The sequence below is a fragment of the Mus musculus genome, chromosome 8, assembly GCF_000001635.26.
Source record: "Mus musculus strain C57BL/6J chromosome 8, GRCm38.p6 C57BL/6J".
NCBI classification, from domain to species: domain Eukaryota; kingdom Metazoa; phylum Chordata; class Mammalia; order Rodentia; family Muridae; genus Mus; species Mus musculus.
Genome location: NC_000074.6, coordinates 17,420,085 through 17,439,837, shown reverse-complemented (window position 1 = coordinate 17,439,837; position 19,753 = coordinate 17,420,085). Strand labels below are relative to the sequence as shown.

Below are 19,753 nucleotides of genomic sequence, written 5' to 3'. Positions count from 1 at the left end.
CTAAGCTTCTGTCTCCCTATATTCTCCTGTGAGCACAGCTACTTTGTGTCTCTATTTGGAAGTGTCTTAGTTTATGATTTGCTTTCTTAATATCAAACCAGCCACAGAGTGACACCAACCTGAACCCTTTGCCTGACTTACTCTTGCCTGTGATGGTGCTGGAGGCCAGCAGAGGAGCTGGGGCTGTGGTTCACAAAGTCTTCAAGAACTCAGTGTGCTCCAAAATAGAATGCTCATCTCACTGATGCTGAGAACATTACCCTTGGAGGAGCCACAGGACACACAGACCTGGAGGGAACGTGCAGGCATACCCTGTCTATCCAGCACTGTGACCAATAGGTACACATATCGTGTCACCAATCTGTAACCTTCCCCATTCACAGACAACTGTTGTCTCTCTTTTCACTACCAGACTCTTGTCACACTTGTGTCATTGCCAAGTGTAAGTCTTCCTAAAAATAAAAGTGCACCCTGCACTGCCTACTTCTGTGTATGATTCCAGTGCTGATCACTAGCTATTGGATAGGCAACTGATGTGCTCTTCCTTGAAGAAGACGGTTTCTTCCACTCTTAACATTCATTACTTTTTATCATTCTTTAGTTACTTTATAGTTATTTATCTAGACTTGAGGCCTCATAAACCCCCCTTCTTGTGTTCGCATGTATACTGGTATCATCCTTGTTCAGATTGTATTTAGGAAGATATATTGATGAGACTTCATAGATGTAGTTTCTGACATTTCTAGGAAACAACGGTCTCACAGAAAACTACCTAGTCCTCTGGATCTTACAATCTTTCCACCCTCCCCTCTTCTGCAATAATTCCTGAGCCTTAGAGGCAGGACTTGTGTTGTAGATGTATCAGTTGGGACTAGATCCTACAGCTTTGCACTGTAATCAGGTGCCATAAAAATAACAAAAAAGGGAGGCCACAAATTGGAAAGAAATGAGATACCAGAGAGTGTGTGAAGGAAGAGAGAGAAGACGGAAATAAATTATAGTCTCAAGAAAACATAATTGAAGAAAGAAAAAAAAAGAAAGAAAGGAAAGGAAGGAAGAAAGGTAGAAAGAAATGAAGGAAGGAAGAAAAAAAGAAAGAGAAGGAAGAAACAAAGAAAAAAGGGAGAAACAAAGGAAGAAAATTCAAAGGAATAAATGAAGGAAGGAAGAAAAGAGAAATGAAGGAAGAAAGAAATGAAGGAAGGAAGAAATAAAAAAGAAAGAAAGGAGAGAGCCAGGACTAGAGAGAACTGAGATAGCAACCATGAATACTTGCATTAAAATTAAGATATGGGAGTCAGAGGATAAGCAGCTGGAAGAAGTGGGTGCACAGGATTGGTAAAGATATAAGAGTGGGTAACAGTGGTGAGCATGACCAAGTGCGTGGTATTCATGTATGAAATCTCAAAAATATAACAAATGGAAGAAGTTAAAGCATCAGGCACCTGAGAGAAAGGCAGGACTGGTGTTCTAGCTCAGTATATTCATGAAATGTTCATGAAGATAGACGATTTCCTTAATCAAATGTTAGAGGAAAGTTTTCATTGTATGCAGGAATTATAAAATGACCATTTTGTTCTGTAGAACTAGTTTCATTCATGAGATTGCTGTAGGGCATGTGTGCACTCCCCCCGCCCCACACACACACGTTGGAGGGGCCTCAAGGACTTCCAGTAATTACTTACAGAGCTAAACACAATGCTGATATGTAGGCAGGGTACAATGTCAAGATGTACAGTCTGAGATTTAGTGGATTCCTTAGCTGGGTACACAGACTTCTACAGTGCACTCTGATTGCCCTCTCTGGTCCCTGGGAGTCTGATCAGGTTTACACTTATGGGTACCTGTCAGTCTGACTCTGACTGGCTGATGTGCTAGGAGTGTTTAGTGTGTTGAGTATGTCTGAAACAGCCAAGGTCTTAGCTAAGGCTGGTTTTCTTTCCTTTTGCTTTCTTTTACACCTCCTTTTATTCTCCTAATCTTATTTGCCATCCCCTTCCAACCAGACCCTGCAGGCTGTCATTTTTCTTTGAGTTAAAATGAAAACAACTAAAAAATGGTTACCAAGTACACAGAATCTATGCAGCCCCCTCATTTAGCTTCCTGCAATGATAATAACCCAGATAACCATGTCTCAGTGTACAGAACTTGGAAAATAATACAGTATTAATAAATGATTGCTGCATCATCTTCAAAATATGTTTAAATATTGGAGAATTTCCCATAGGATTTGGCATCATTCTTTGCACTGAGATGGTGGCACATCTGTCTTGCCTAGTCTGAAGCAATCTTTTTATCTTGTCTCTGGACTGGGTTTTGTTTGCTCAAGATTAAGGTAGCCCTGAACCTATGGTATCGATGGAACTAGTCGCAGACTGTACCTGGTGTCAGAGTGTCTACTTTCATTTACTGTCTTCAGTAAGCAGTGAAGCTTCTTTTTATAGTTTTAAAGGTTTGTTTATTTTACACATATAAGTACTTTGCCTACATGTTCCTATACCATGTGCATGCAGTGCCTGTGGAGTCCAGAAGAGGGCATCAGATCCCCTGTTAGTAGAGTTACAGTTGGTTGTGCTCCACTGTGTGAGCACTGAGAACTGAAGCCAGGTACTCTGCAAGAACAGCTCCTAACTGCTGAGTCATTTACAGCCCAGGTAAAGCATTTTGCCTGACACAGCATCATTATCTACGCTATGGCAACATTGTTGTTCCATTATCTGCAGGATGGTAACATTGTTTCTCTTTCTAACATTCAGTAGTAGCATTGTGATCACCAAGTGTTTTTGTTTTTTGTTTCTTTGTTTTTTTCTATTTTCATCAAGTCCTTCATGGTTAGCAATTGGAATTCCACTTTAAGTGGAGATTTTTTTCTTCCTGTCTTCCATTCATTTGTTTTTGTCCATGTCAGAGCATAGATTATAAACTGTCATGATAATTAATTTGTTCCTGAAATTGTTGCAGTTTGATCTCTCCTCAGTCTGGGCACTGTAACTTTTGATCTGTTCCACAAGCTTTTGAAAATATCCTTGCCCCCTAAATTGTCTCTGAACCTCTCCTGTTCGTGCCCTGTGATCAGAGTTTTGCTCCAAGCACTCTGGCCCCTTTGTTGGAGAAAGGATCCATGTGCTGACTTTGCTATTTGCTGCCCATGCTTTGATGCTCCTGCTCCTCTCAGAGGACTGATTTGGGAACAGACAGACTAATCTCGCACACACATACCCTCCAACCCTGATTTTGTATGGAACCTCTGACTTCAACTGACTATCTCTGAGTTCCATTCTTCACCCTCCATCCTTTATCCAATGAGAAATAAGGCTCTTGTTATCCAAAATGTGTTTATTAATGCTTTTCTAAAATTTGAAAATGCACTCATGTAAAGATTTCTAATCCATAAAAATATAAGAAGAAATTGTGATTCCAAATACAGTATCTGCATTTTTCATCTTTAATCTTACTTAGTCTAAATATTCCCAAAATTTTATGCTAAGTATTTATGCTATTGTTGTTCCTTCCCATCTGCTTTATGCTATCCTCATATACTTTTGCAATATTGATCATTACTCTTTGTGTGTCTATTTGGCTTACACACATAATATCCTGGTTGGCTCTGTTTCTTTCTGAGTTGACTACAGGTACACATCACAACAAGCAAGCTCCATTCTGAAAGGAGAACACTGGATCTTTAGGCTGTTTAATCCTTTCTCTATTAGCCCAGCCTTTATGACCGCTTTTCCATCTGCCTTGTGGAAGCACTCATTCTCTTAGTTATCGACTTTACAGGTTGATTTTCACTGAGTAAGGAGTCACACTTATTTCTCTTACCTCCACTTCTCGTACATCAATGTCAGCATCCCTCTGTGTTGGGATGCATCACACACTGATCGTCAGTGCTGCATGCAAGTGCTTTCCTGTCAGCTTCTAGAGAATTTCTTCATTTATTTTAGTAAATAACGCCTTCACTTACAGGTGCTAAAGGAATTGTTGATCAATCGTAATTTGTTCTCTCACATTTTAAATGTACAGCTGAAGATATTTTCAACATTTTACAGTTATGAAATATAGCTATGTTTGTGTATGTATATTGTTAGGTGTTTGTCTTCTGGGAAGTTCCTAGAAGTAGTCACTGGGCTAAAGAAAGGGGACTGCGGACTTTAGTTAGCTACCTTGATGCTGGCATAAAGGGAGTGTTTTAAATTCAATATTCCTTTAAAGATTATATCTTACCAGACACAAAATAATTTCTTCACAGGTTCAGCATACCCAAGGGTAAGTTTTTCTTTTCTCACCTGAAGGTCTTCTATTGGTTGGTTTAATAGCATAATGTAAAGGTCATGTTTATGTAACTGTCACTTATGTAATTGTGCTTAGTTATGCAATTGAAAATTAAGCATCCCATCAGCTTCAAAGGTCCATTTTCTCTCCTAAGTTCATTATGGAAAATGTCAGTTTATGGTGTCCGAGTTGTATGGTGTCCATGCATATAGCTGCTGAGTACCTGTCAAATACTCCAAACCCACTTACTTGCAAAGTTAAGCTTTCCCATTTTATTTATTTTGTTTCATGCAATTATATTGATAATTCATTTCAACTAATATTTAACCATCACACACAAGATTATTCCATTAAATATATTTATAAGAGAAGTGATTCCATTTACTTAACAGTAAGAGGACAAAGAATAAAAACATAAATGATTCCATTTAAAAATGGGGCAAAAGCCCTAAAGGGATTCCTTTCCAGAGAAGGAACTGATAGAAAATACAAATTTCAGAAGGTGAAACATATTGTAGGACATTAGGGAAATGTGAGCAAAAACCATGAAGGACGCATTTGTCAGGAGACCCAAGATCCAGACCCTGACAACAGCAAGCTTGGGCACACAAGCTCTTGACATTTGCTGTGATAGAGAGGCTGATCAACACCACTTGGGAAGACCCTATCAACTTCAGATGCAAGTAATGTGCACTTGTGAGCTATCAGTTGTGGTTTGCAGTATGAATTTAAATGAACTGCAAACATACACATACATGCACACACACACATACACACAAATTGTGCATACGTGTGTTAGGTAGAATCTTTCATTAAAATCAATTATTATGCCCCTACCTATGTAAGTAGTTAAAGGAGCTGTGGAGGACCAGTGAGAACTCATCCATGAAATTACTGGGGGCAGTGGAACAGCATCATTTAATTCAAAGAAAGACAGAGGAAGGTGTGGGGCAAAACATGAATAAACAGAAGTAAAATGAGAGGTTTAATTACAACTAGGCCATTAATATTGCTAAATTGGATTGCTAATTGATTGGATTAATCAATTCAGTTAAAAAGCAGAGATAGGACAATAGTATCCAATCACACCCTTTTAACAGGGGACAAAATTTAATAGAAATTACAAATCTGCTTTTAAAGGAAGAAATAGATGGCAGTTTGTAAATAGCAAGATAAGTCTTTACTAATATTGACCAAAATAGAGTGTAAAGCAAAACTGTTATAGATAAAATGAAATGTTCTAAAGTTATAAAATTGCCCTCCTATAACAATGATATAGCAGCCATGAACACATAAAGAAATAACAAACTAAAAGCAAATGCATAAGGCAAAACCTAACATAACTAGAAGATAGAGTAAAAGATAATGTTGAAAAACTATTAAAGACTCCAGGTGGTGGTGGTGGTGGTGATGGTGGCAGTTCATGTCTTTAATCCCAATATTTAGGAGGCAGAGCAGATGATCTCCATGAGTTCAAAGCCAGCCTGGTCTCCAGAGCAAGTTCCAGGATGATCAGGGCTACACAGTAAAACCTTCTCAAAAGAAACAAGCAAACAAATAAATAAACAAACCAAACAAAATACTAAAATCCTTACTTCCACTTATAGATAAAACAACAATAAATTTAGAAGATATGAATCCGATAAATATTTGGGCTAGAGAGTTGGCTCAGTGGTTAACAGTACTTGTGACTCTTCCAGAGGTCCCACATTTGATTTCTAGCACCATATGACAGATCACAACCATCTGTAAGTCTATTCCTGAAGACCCAGTGCTCTCTCTTGGACTGCATGGGCACTAGGCACACATGAGGTACACATATATGCATCCAAGCAAAACACTCATGTAAGAAATAATGAAATAAATAAATCTGCTTTTGGCTGGGCGGTGGTGGCACATGCCTTTAATCCCAGCACTTAGGAGGTAGAGACACGTGGATTTCTGAATTCAAGGCCAGCCTGGTCTACAAAGTGAGATCCAGGACAGCTAGGGCTATACAGAAAAACCCTGTCTCAAAAAAAAAAAAAAAAAAAACAATCTTTTTAAAAATTTAAAAATTACACAACCTAACTCCCCCCAAAGAATCTGTATAAAGAAAATAAATAGAATAAATTCTTTATTTCATTTACAGTTAATAGTAGAAATAAATGTGCAAAAGACAAAAATATGTAGAAATAAAACAATAACTAATCCCCAGGAAAATAAAAAATTCAAAAATAAAATTACTTTTGTAATTAAATAATATAATGCTTTCTACAAATGTGGTGATTATGTAACAGTGCGCCTTCAATGTAGACCACCACTGAGGTTGGGTTGACAGGGAGATGCAAATCTTTATGTATACATTGTGTACATGGTCAAAATAAATGTCCCTTTGGCGTCAATGATAGAAAAGCACAGCTAAACCTTCTAATTAGATAGAAACTAGACTGTAAACTCATTAAATTGATAATGACAGGAGGAATTGTATTAACAATATTGCAAAAATTAAAATATTATAAAATAATAGCTTAAGAACCAATGAAACTAGTCAGTAAGTAAAGTCACTGGCATCGGGAGACTGATGACCCACTGCAGTTCAGTCCCTGGCATGAACATAATGGAAACAAAAAACATCAACCCCACTAAGTTGGTTTCTGGTCACCTTTTGCACCTATAAAAATCCTGTGCAAATGAACACACAAAACAACATTTTAAAGATAAAAATAAGGATGACATGAAGTTGTAAGGGATTTGTGTTTGGGGATCTCAGGCGGTGTTATTCCCTTGGAAAGGGAAGGGGAAGGTGGAGGAGAAGGATTAGATATAACCAAGATACAGTGTAATCTTGCATAAAAATTCAATGAATGAATAAATAATAAACATATAAAAACTTTACAACAATAAACAAAATAACTTAGAAGTTAAACATACTCTAATAAAAACATAGCAGAGAAAGTGACTAAAGAAATTACACAAAATCTCACTCCAGCTATATACTGTCGTTTTATTAGTAACAAAATCTGTCCTCTCACTCTGGAAAGCTCTGGCCTGAATAGTTTCTCAAGTGAAAGAATTAAAACCAACTTTTCATACTCTTTCAAGGATGTAAGAGGAGAAACTAGTGCCCAGTGATTTTTTTTAGGGTCCCTAACAGCCTTCCGCCACACAGTATGAAGACAGCACAGGGGTAGAAGCCTGGAGACTTAGACTTACTATTACGTGGAAGTGAAATTCTTACAACTACATCGGCAAGAGCAAATCAGAAATGTGAAAAAGAATTAGTTAGATCAGAAACAAAGAAAGCCATGTGGAATTCATATCTGAAGTTGCTCTATGTGAGAGAATCAGGCATACCTGATTGCCAGGATTCTTGGAGGAGTGAATAAATTATTGCATTGCCTTGTGGACAATGGAAGTGTGGTGACACTATGTTTTTGTACAGCCGCATGAGACCTTTGCTTTATAGAAGGTCTGCCCCTAACTAAATACTCTATGGAAGGGGCCATCTCTGAGACCCATTAATAAATGGATGGGCTGGCATGATGATTCAGTAGGTTAAGACACTTGCCACATTAGCCTGGCACATAAAGATGGAAAGAGAGAAGTAACCAACTCTAAAACATTGTCTTCTGACTTCCACATGTGGCAACTACATATAACTCTTCATAATAATAATGATAATAAATAAAAACAGAAGTCATAGGATCATCATCATCATTATCCACCAACATCACCATCATCATCTTAGTGCAGAGAAAAGATTGGACAAAAGGTTCTTTCAACCAACAGTAAGAATGCTCAACAATTTAATGAAGAACACGCCCCCCCCCCCAATGCAGTGAATCTATAGTTAATGCTGAGAGTCTGATGGAGTTCATCTTAAGATCTGTAACAAGGTAAGGAATTAATACTACATGAGAGATTTTGGTAGTAGTTTGGATAAGTAAATGGAGTCACCCAGACAGACACAGAGAGAGACAGAGAGACAGAGACAGACAGAGAAACAGAGAGAGACAGAAACCAAATCGCATACTGCATTTATGTGCTTATAGCAAATGTTAAGATACTCAGATAAAAAACTGTTATAATCAAAAATCAAGTTAAAGATTTATGTTAGTAGACCTAGACAAGGGCCCAACCTAACTGTACAGTGTCAAGATGCTCTTTCAGTGAGTGAAGGATAGAAATATTGATTCAAGGAGGAAACCGAGAGTCTAAAAATACCTCCCCACATTCGCAGTCAATTGATATTTAATAAGATTGCTAAGGTATCCAATGAAGGAAGCAATGTTCTTTTCAACAAATGGACCTGGAGCAAAGAGAGTTCTACAGGCAAAGAAACAGTTGGATTCTAGTGCTGGCAAGGGTAGATACACTCATCACGGAACTCTAACAACCTGAAGTCTGTCCTCATGCTTGAAGGACATAAAAGACTCTCAAAAGTTGTTCCCTGACCCTCCATGCATGACACTGTGCATGCATAGCCACTCCTGTTTCTTCTGTCTCTTCTTCTACCCCAACACTCTCCCACACACATAGCAATAATCAAAAATTCATCAAAAATAAACTTAAACTTGGATACCAGCCAAAATCAATATCACAATGTTAGGCACAGTGCTCGAAGAGTTAAAAAGTATAAAACTCTCATAAAGAGAATGAAAGCATTGAATTTTATGACCATGAATAAAATGATACTGTTATTCTTGTTTTTAATTTCAGATAAGACAGCAACACAAACCTCAAATAAAAGTACATATTAACTGGATTTCGTCAAAACTGAAAATGCTGGGAATCAGAGGAGTCACCAGGAAATAAGTAATAAACAAATAAATAAATAAATAAATAAATAAGGTCCAAAGTGGAGTTCAACATTTCTAAATCATGTGTGTGATAAGACAGTAGTGTATCTAGACTATTTTTTAAAATATGGAAGTATCAATAATTAAAAAGTGAAAAAATAAAATTATTATTCCATAGAAAGCCTTAAATATTTCCACTGGGTTCTGGAATAATGAATATTCCAACTCCTGAGATACTATGATTGTCACTCTAAATTTTTATAGCCAGAAAAATTACCCATGTTTCAAAAACAGATGAAAAGAAATTTACTTTAAAGTTTTCATGCAATATATCTGTCATAATCTTTTCTCTTCTCTACCTAATATCTAATATCTTCCCCACCTCCCTACCCAACCAACATAGTGTTCTCGTTGCCCCTAAAATAACACAAAACAATAAAAATTGTAATTATAACAAAGAAAAAGAAAAGTAAGGCAAAACCAAAACAAACCAACCAACCATACAAGCAAGAGACCCTCCAAACAAAACAAAACAAGATCCCTCTCTCTGACAGACACAGATAAACATGAAGTCCACTTTGTATTGGTCAACTACTTCTAACCATGGAGTCTGCCCTCGAGTGTGGTTGATATACCCAGTGATACTCCACTGGAAAAAAATTGATTTATTTTTTCCTTTTCTAGCAGGTATCAATTTATGACTTCAAAGCCAACTCTACTGAGGGTAGTAGAAGCAATACTTCAATTTGGAGAGAAGACTAAAAATGCCCAATAGTTCACAGGAAACATAAAGACAATTCTATAGCAAGTCATCAAAACAGATTTGGGAACCCATCAACAGTTATAGGACTTAATACACATCTTCTTAATAATCACTCTGAGTGGGTAAGGATATGAATAGATATTTTCTGATGAGAGCACCTGTCCATATTTGGAAGCTGTTCAATGCCATTGGTCAATAGAAAAATGTAAATCAAAACCTGTGATGCCAAAATAGAGGCAGCCATAAGTTTGGTTGAAGGTGTGTTAGCAGATACTTGGTATGTTAGCTAGCTAGTGGAAGTGCAAAATTCACCCTGCCTTTGACAAATGAACAGTTTGGGAATTTCACAAGATGACAAGCACTAGGTCACTCGAGGGATTCAACAACCCCATTCCTATGTAAAAACACCAAGTAACAAATATCTATAAAATCTATTAAATGCTCTGCCCTAAATAGGATATCTATATCCTGGCTCCAATGCTTGAGGCATTGCAAGAATAAGGACAAAAAGGAAGGTAATGGCTGGAGGATTGCTATCAAACAATGTCTTATGGAAAGGACATGCTGGGTATGGGGGTTTAATTTGATTCCCATAGAATTAGATGTTGATGCATGTGCACATATGAATGTGCTGACAGCCACTAACTTAAAAGGTGCCCTTTATAGCAAAGGAAATGTGTTATATAGCCTTATTCTATTTCCTTATTCTAAATTCATTACTTATAACAGCTCTACCAATATCTACCACACATCAATCCATTTATGACTTATCTTTCTATCTTCTAGTCTCTTATCTGCAACTATATACCTATAATTTATATCTACTTGTCGTTTTGTATGTACGTGTGACTTAGTTCATATTACTGTTACTATGATGAAACACCAGGACCAAAAGCAACTTAAGAACACAGTTTATTTGGCTTATATTTCCACATCACAGTTCATCATCAAAAGAATTCAAAATAGGAACTCAAGGCAGGTATCTGTAGGCAGGAGTTAATGAAAAAGCCACAGATAAGTGCTGCTTACTGGCTTGCTCTCCATGGCTCGTTCAGCCTGCTTTCTTATATAACCCAGGACCAACATCCAGTGATGTCCCTACTCACAGTAGGTTAAGCCCTCTCCTATTAATTACTAATTATGAAGGTGACCTAGAGGTTTGCATAGAGCCTGATCTTTTGGAGGAGTTTTCTTAATTGAGGTTCCTTCCTCTGAGATGACTTTTGCTTTTGTCAAGTTGACATAAAACTATCTGACAATCTGTCTGAGTCCCTCCCTCCCTCCCCCCTCTGTGTGTGTATGTGTTTGTGTGCGTGTGTGTGGGAGAGAGAGAGAGAGAGAGAGAGAGAGGGAGAGAGGGAGAGAGAGAGAGAGAGAGAGAGAGAGAGAGAGACTGTCTATCTTTCTCTGTCTATCTATATGTCTATCAGCCTATTATATATTTGTCCATCTATATATCTATACCTAGCATCTGTCTCACACTTATCTTTATTATACATCTCATCTATCGTCCTTCTATATTTGACTTCATCTTTCATTGTTTTATCTAACTCATGTATCTGTCTAGACTGCCACAGTTATGGCTATTCTATAAGACACAGTCATGCATTCATGTACGGGAAAGGTGGCAGTGAGCAATCATGATACTGAAAAATTTTACAACCTTTGTCATGTACTTTAAAATAGTTCCTAAGTATTACACATTCTCTGCTAGAGCTCCCAAGAATTCCACAGCAGGTAAACAAACATTAATGTCCAACAAATAGTTTCTTAGGGATTTGTCTCTCTCCCTTTTGTTTATTTAGTTGAGTTTAATTTGTAATGCCTACACATTCTCTACTCATACTAGTCAAGGCATTTACCATTTGATTTATTATTCCTGTTTATTATCTTCTTCCTCCATATTCTTAATTTAAAATAACCAACTAAAAGTCAAATGGAAGATTTCTTATTTCTGCCTTAAAAAAGAAGAGGGAGATATCTACCCAGGGTATTCTAAGCTAATATCATCACTGTTATGACTGTCAAAAAGGTATATTCATCCAGCTCTTCTGAAACTCTCTCCCTGTTAAATGAACCTGGGACATGCCACATTGATGAGAGAGTGGATCAGAGCCATAGTTCCTTCACATCTTTACTGAGTGAGGTTCAGTAGAAGAAAGTTTGGTGGAGATGGACCCACAGAAAATCACTAGATGCTACTACCTTCAAAGACCTAAGAACCCCTGTAGTCCACACAACCCAGAAGCAAACTGACAAGAGAACTCATAATTAATGCCTGCCATTGAGATCTCAGAGTTTTGTATGGGGGAGGAGGAGGAAATGGTGATCTAAAGAGTGAATAAAGGCCACATCCAGGTAAGACCTTCCCACCTGCCCCTTGATGGTCACTCCTCCCCAGCATGAGAAGAACCAGACCACCAGACACTTGTACATTGTTGAGCATATCAAGGCAGTCTTATTGTACCAGAAAACAAGAGGGTTTATAGGATATTTATGCATTTTTCTCTTTCAAAATCAAAAGAAGAAGTCCATATGGATTACCTGCACAGATGGTTAGGAAGTACTAATAGGACTGAGATATTCTGTGTCTGGCTGGCACTCAAGGCCATATTCATCCAATGATATAAAACTGACCCTTGCTCATAAGCTTCCTCAGAGACACTGTTCTCCCTTATAGAATTCCCTGAAAACAGAATACCAAGTGGTGGTCAAAGACCTGGGTTACATAAATGAACTTATTGAAAATAGTGAGAAGAGCCCCTTAAATATCACAACTGTGGACTCTTATGAAGGAATAGTCTATGAAGGTGTGCTTTGCAATTGGTCAGGTATAGAGATGACGTTAGGATATGACAAGGGACCACCCCACCATGTAGTTAAAACTAAGAGATTTTGTTTCTTTACTAAGCACAAAATTAAGATACTAAGCATGAACTTACTAAGTAAATTTTATTTTATAAAAGAATTGAGAACTATTAGTGACCTTTCAGGGCTCTGAGGAGAAGGTATTTACTGTTAATAATTAGGGGGATTGTATAAAGGTTTAAAATTAAGTAGTAGAGCTACACCTGAATATGTGAAAAGGTATTGTTGAAAGGACTTTGAAAGTATGCCCATTATATCTGAAACCACATGCTGACTTTGCTTTTCTCTTCTTGATGTACATCTGTATCTTTAATCTATGATCAATCTATCACATAGTCATGTTTGTATGTACCAGTTTGCCTTTTATATTTTTATTGTTTATCTATTTACCTATTTAATTCATTTATTGTCTACCCATTTATCTATTATTTACCTTTAAACTATTCATGTGTCTAACATCTATTGTCTATTGATGTACTGATTTCATTGCCTAGTTATTTATCTATCTATCTATCTATCTATCTATCTATCTATCTATCTATCTATCTACCTACCGTCTATCACCATCAACTAATGTATCTCTTTATACAACCTATATATCAAATCTATTCATCCATATGTCCATATACCTACCATCTCCCAGCTTATCTCTCATTTATTGATCTTTTCTTTATACCCACCTCTGTTTCATCTACCTACCTATCCATAAATCGATCCATATGTCCATATATCTACCATCTACTTACCTATCTCTGTATAAATCTGACTATCATCATTCTGCTTTGATCTATCTTTTCTCTATGATTTATCATCTATCATCCATGTATATTAGGTTACACCTTTCCTTTTTAGCTGTTCCTTTGTAGTAACCCATTATCTTGTCTGGCCCATTTTCATTTGGTTTGTATTCTGTAGGGCACAACAATGCATTATTTTTGAGGAATGCCAATGCATGTTGTGACATTGAATGAATGATTATTATAGCAAAATAATATTATAGTATTGAATCTCTGAACTCAGGGACTGCTACACACCAGGTAAGAACATGCTCTAAATAGAGAGACAGACCAATTTAGACAAATACACAAAGGACAGGTACATATACAGGAAACAGTACAAACGCTTTCTATTGCAAATAATTTTCAACTAGCTATTTATTCATTCACCTCCTCACCAAGTAATTGCTGAATACCTAGAATCTATTGACCGCTACAGAGGCAAAGGGCAAAAATGTGGTGTGGTCACACTTAAAGAGATACCATCAGGTAATGAGGTAATGCATGACACATACATTGTTACCTGTAGCAGACAATGTATAATGCATTATTCATCTACACACCAGACAGGCCATTCAACCTAGAAAGAGAAAGTCAAATATGATGGATATGAAATGTAAGTGACACTTTTGAGAGGTGTCAGATCATTGTGGGTGGTGGTGTCTGGCCATGCCATGTAGGAGAGGCAAGGGGGAAGCCTGAAAATGAAAATGGGCAAACAGAGGGAAGGAAGGCATTTGTACTGGCTACAGAAGAAGATAAAACATGGATGCCTGGTTCGTGGTGGGTGCTGAAGTGATTAAGGGGTGTGGTTTGCCTTCAATTTTCAGTTTTATGAAATAATTCTGCTTTGATCAGAGCTCTTTTGTGTAAAGGATGACAGGGGGAAACCCTTTATTCCTAGCTTAAGAAAGAAATGTTCAGAGAAGTGAATGCATTGAAGGGAGAAGATTTGTTTCACGTTATCTTGCTGTGTATACATGGGGATATTTATAGAATACACAAGTCCAACCCCAGGCACAGCAGAGAAGCAACTTTCCATCTTCATCCAATTACTGTGCTAGAACACTTCAAAGTGAGTAAATCTAAAATCCAATATAGGCTGTGGGAGCTGCGAACACAAGAGATGTGTCTATTTAATAAAGAGGATTTCAGAGAATAGGGCCAAGAGGAGAAGTGGCATTTAAAGGCAATTGTTCTGTCCAGAGAATCTATGGGGAAAGTGGCATCTGGGGAAATCACTCGTTCATGCAACATCATCAACTCTCCAGACATCTTTAAGGGTCTTCCATATTGTTACATCCTTACTCTAGGAAGAGACAAGTGACTTGAGTGCTCAAATTTCAAGGTAAATTTGGATACCCTTGCTGTAGCTGGTAAGATTGCATTTGGATCAATGGGGTGTGCGAGGTCCCCAAACCACCTCATCTTTTCCTTCATCCTTAGTGAACCACTTCACAGAATGAAAATCTCTGAATGATGACAGTGTGGTACTTTCAATTTCTTTCAAAAAAAGAATTCGATTACATGCCCAAGGGCTATCTTGAACCATCTTCAAGGATGAGGCAGAGTTTCTTAGACCTTAATAATAAGATTACAACTGTCAAAAATAAATCCAAAAAAAGGAGAGGAGATATTTTTTAGAGCCCAAGTTCATTGGTGTAGATGGTACAGATAGTCTGCTGGTGTTTACCTGGGTCCTCCCAGAGTCTCCTGTGCAGGTTACTGTGGCCCCTGTATGACCTTGATTTTGACCTTCAAAGCTCACTGTTTCTTACTGATGGTTTCTCATGTGTGTGACATTTCCCTGGATTTTACCTTAATTTAATTTTCTTTCATGTTTATTTGTTGTTTTGAGATAAGGTCTTTGTATATAGCCCTGGCCAGTATGGAACCCACAATGTTTCCCAGGCTTGTAGAACTTAATGGAATCCTCCTACCCATTTCTGGCCTCCATGAATATGTGTAATCACCTCTCTGTCTCTGTCTCTGTCTCTGTCTCTGTCTCTGTCTCTGTCTGTCTCTGTCTCTCTGTCTCTCTGTCTCTGTCTCTGTCTCTGTTTCTTTCTCACTCTCTCTCTCTCTCACACACACACACAAATACAATATGTCTTAAAAATTAAGATATCATGAGCTGGAGAGGTGTGTTAAAAGCACTGGTTACTTTTGCAGAAGACCCAGGATTAACAACCATCTGCTACTCCAGTTCCAGGGGATCTAGCATCTCTTCTGACATGACTACATGGGGCACTACATACACTAAAAAAAATTAAACATGCATACAGTGTTTTGTTTGTTTCATGATGTTTTGCTTTGTCAGGGCAGTCTTTCTCTCTCCCATAGATCTTTTGTTTATATATTTTGAATTCAGATTTTCTTTTTTGAGGCTTGGTTGTTTACAAAAGTGTTTGTCTTGCCGGGCATGGTGGCACACACCTTTAATCCCAGCACTTGGAAAGCAGATTTCTGAGTTTGAGGCCAGCCTGGTCTACAAAGTGAGTTCCAGGACAGCCAGGGCTACACAGAAAAACCCTGTCTCGAAAAACCAAAAAAAAAAAAAAAAAAAAAAAAGAAAAAAAAAAAAACCCAAAGGGGGGAAAAAGTGTTTGTCTCAGCTTCTGTAGGTATTTCTGATGCATTTTCTTTGGCTCTTTCTCTCCTTCTGTTGTGTTTGTTTTGTTTTGCTTGTTTTTATTTTATATTTCTTCTTTTCTTCCTCCTCTTCCTCCCCCTTTTCCCTGCTCTACTAATTATTATTATTAATAGATGCATGTTTGTAGATTCATGTTTGGTTTTTAATGAGAAAAAGAAAAGGAATGTATTTGGGGATAGAAATTTCAAGAATCAGGGAAGAGTTTGGAAAGGAAGATACCATAATCACAATATATTGTTTAAAAAATATCTATTTTCATTGAAAGAAGACATTTATACACAAAAATAAAATAAATGATTTTACAAAGGTAAATTAATGTTCTGTGTGTGAAGAGAGTGATATCATCTTTGAGTGGGTGTCTGTCTCTTCCTCCTCATCCTCTCTAGTGTTGCTGTAGCTTATTGCTCTTACCTTCCAAAACTTGGAATCTTTTAGGTCTAAGAAACTAAATGAATACTCCCATCACATTCAAAAATGACCACAAATGTCAACTGAGCTGAGAAAACAATAAAGAACTCACAGTAGTCTTAGAAGTCAGCACAATCAGGCCTGAAGGGATATGTCAATGTTGAAGAGCAGCCCTTACCAAGGACATGGGTTCAGTTTCCAGCACCCACATGCAGCCTCACAACCCCAGTTACTCCAGTTCCAGGGGACCTACACCCCCTGCACACAGGTAGTGCATATGAATCGTGCAGACACACATGCATACACAAACACACAAGTAATAAGTAAATGATATTTTATGAAAGAACAAATCAACCACAGAAGAGACCATACAAACATGACTATGCTTTAAATATGAGACAAATGAGACACTTTGTTGCATTTTGTCAGAGAGCCAACTTTCAATTGATTGGCCAAGTTTTAAAGGAATATTGTATGTATGAGTGTCTTGGTATAGCTAGATTTGAAGAAATGTAGAAATATACCTATTGGTTTAAATTATTGTACAGAATCTAGTAAAAAGCAATCTAATTGAAAACTGAAACATTACATTAATAAAAGTTCCCAATCTGTAGGTAATAAAGAGCTTTATAAATGCAGCTTATTTGTATATTCCCAGTAATTTGTTATATGTTTTAAAGAGGTATGAACTCCTGTCTGATCAGCTTTAAAAATGCCAAATTAATTTTGTTGCCTAGGAATGCAACTCTCTTTGAAGCAGGCACGATCACAGTATATGAATTATCTTGTCATGGAGGGTAACATTATATCATAGTAACAGATGAGTATGAGCCTGAATTCTTTAACGTGTCCTACATATTTAGTTAAATCCGTGTTATTACCCAGCAGGGGACAGGACCATAAGCCATCTGTATTTTCCTTTTTTGCTGTTGTTCAAGCCACGCTGAACTTACTGTACTTTTGTTATAACATTAATGTGCTAGGAGATCTGAATGTTTAGGCTTTATACTGAAATTCTGAATTGATATTCTTATAATAGGAAAAAATATATTTTAGAATAAAATATATAAAATGATGATGTTGGTAATGAGGCAATTTCTTCGAGTTGTTCTAAAGAAGTAAAGATTTGATTATATAGTTATTGAGACAATAGCTGAGTACAGAGACTCAGACCTGTAGTTCCCTTGCTTGAGAATCTGTAATGGGGCCGGGGAAGGATTGCCACAAGTTCAGGATAAGCCTGGATACGTAGTGAATTCTAGGTATCCCTGGGCTCAGTGTGAGATTCTGACTCACAGATGAAACTAGTTTAAATTATTAAGCAGTGCTTGTATGTCAGTAACCTTTAAACCTATGGCTGTTGGTGTGCATCTTCTTATGGGACAGTATTTCCCGTAGTTTCTGATCTCCACTTAAGTGTTTCCATTGCTTAAATTTTCTGAATTTGTCTTGTCTGGTTGTGGTGGTTGTGCTTGTTTGTTTCTGCTTTTTCCAGTCACACCCTGCTAGAAACAAGCTTAATGGCGAGGCCAACTTCTCATTTTGGAAACCAGGCTCATGCTGCTGCTTGGATCGAACAGCAGATGGCGCTAGACAAATGGCAATGCTTTATCTCATGGCAAAGCTCAAGGGCGTTGCTTGCCTCAAAATCGATCTAAATTGCTCTCACTTTTATTCAAATTTAAAATAAAACCCGTGGTTAATAATTCATTCTGGAGAAATAGTAGCTTTGGGAGAAGAAAATAGGTCATTTGTCAATTCCAAAATATTAGGTGACTGTCATGTATTACAAGGCCTGATCATATTTTCAAAGTGAGAGTCTGCAAGCTTGTGGATTGTCAGATAGCTTGGGTATCACATTTGTTCATTTACAATACCTTATGTTTATTTTAATCATTAATTTTAAAACATTACTGTGTGTTGAAAGGAAGGAGATTTGTTCGAAATATGTAGGCAGAATACGTATCAACCTACAAGAGGGAAGACGGACAACTGTTCCTGCTCTGAGTTTTAATTTGTAGGGCAAACTCGATACAGAAAAAGAAATTGAGAATGGAGAGGGAGAAGCACATCAGATGAAAAGGAGGAAAAGAAGGAAAAAAGATGAATATAAAAATAAGGAAAGTAAAACCTGAGAAATATGAATTTATTAAAATCCATACTGTGTGTAGACTGGGCATTGACTTCATCTGAGTGTGTGAAAGTACAGCACCGAGTCCAGCAGTCAGGTGCGAAGGCATTGAGATTCATATGTCATTAAAATAAGCATGCTCCTTGCTAGTCATTCCATAGTGAATGGGGCACTTGGTAACAAATCTCATGTCACCTCCACTTCATTCTGTGTTAACAGACACTGAGATCTGTAATGAGCCATTTCAGAAATTGAACAAATAAAATTTCAGATTACAGGCTGTAATATAAGACTAGGATATTTTCCTCAGTGAAATCTGTGGCTGTGTAAGCTTTGACGGCTATCATGTTACAGATCTCATGTGTTTATGGCTCATTTGTCTCCAAGTAACACCAAGACGATGTGAAAAAATGGCCATCCCTACTAATGGCTGAGTCTGAAGAATGCTTTGAACAAGGCTTTTACAAGTCTTCACTGAAGGTTAAGGGAGATGATGGATACATATGGAGAATTGTTGACAGGCTATTGATGGGTAGAGAAAAGATGGATTACATGGATGATTGGTAGATAATGGGTAGCTAAGTGGTAGATGATGGATCAATAGATTGTAGATGATGGACAACTGATAAATGTATAGATGACGAGTACTTAGTTAGAAAATAGGTAGGTAATAAATAGGTGGTTAATGAGTAGGTGATTGATAATAGATAGATTATAGACAGATAATAGCCTGGCTGATAATAAGTTCATGCATGATATGTAGATAGGTAGCTAAGTGTCAGGTTAGATACGTACATAGATAGATGAGGGGAATGTAAAGAGAAGATAGGTAGATGATGCATAGGTAGTTATCTAGGTGATAAACTCAAATTTCTAGATTATAAGTAGGTAGGTAGACGATAGATAGATAATGGTCGGCACATATGATACTCCTTTCTGCACAGAAATTTCCCTTCATTTCCTTGGTCTGGATTGTTATTTCTTACATCACCTTTTCTTCTTTCTTTCTAATGATCATTTCTAGAAGGCTGTTCTATCTAGGAGTTTTCCTAAAGCAACCCCTGAGAACACAGGACTGACTCTTTGCTTCTCCTAAAGCAG

At 37.3% G+C, this 19,753-nt stretch overlaps 2 protein-coding genes across 2 annotated transcripts in view; both read left to right on the top strand.

Moving 5' to 3' along the window:
• Csmd1 (CUB and Sushi multiple domains 1) overlaps positions 1-19,753 on the top strand; it is a 1,642,848-nt gene that overhangs the window by 95,548 nt on the left and 1,527,547 nt on the right. The window lies entirely within an intron of this gene.
• C030002A05Rik (RIKEN cDNA C030002A05 gene) overlaps positions 1-19,753 on the top strand; it is a 138,762-nt gene that overhangs the window by 52,558 nt on the left and 66,451 nt on the right. The window contains exon 1 of the mRNA XM_030243881.1: positions 1-19,753. This exon is cut by the window's left edge and continues 52,558 nt beyond it; it is cut by the window's right edge and continues 66,451 nt beyond it. The gene's annotated coding sequence lies outside the window, so the exon portion shown is untranslated.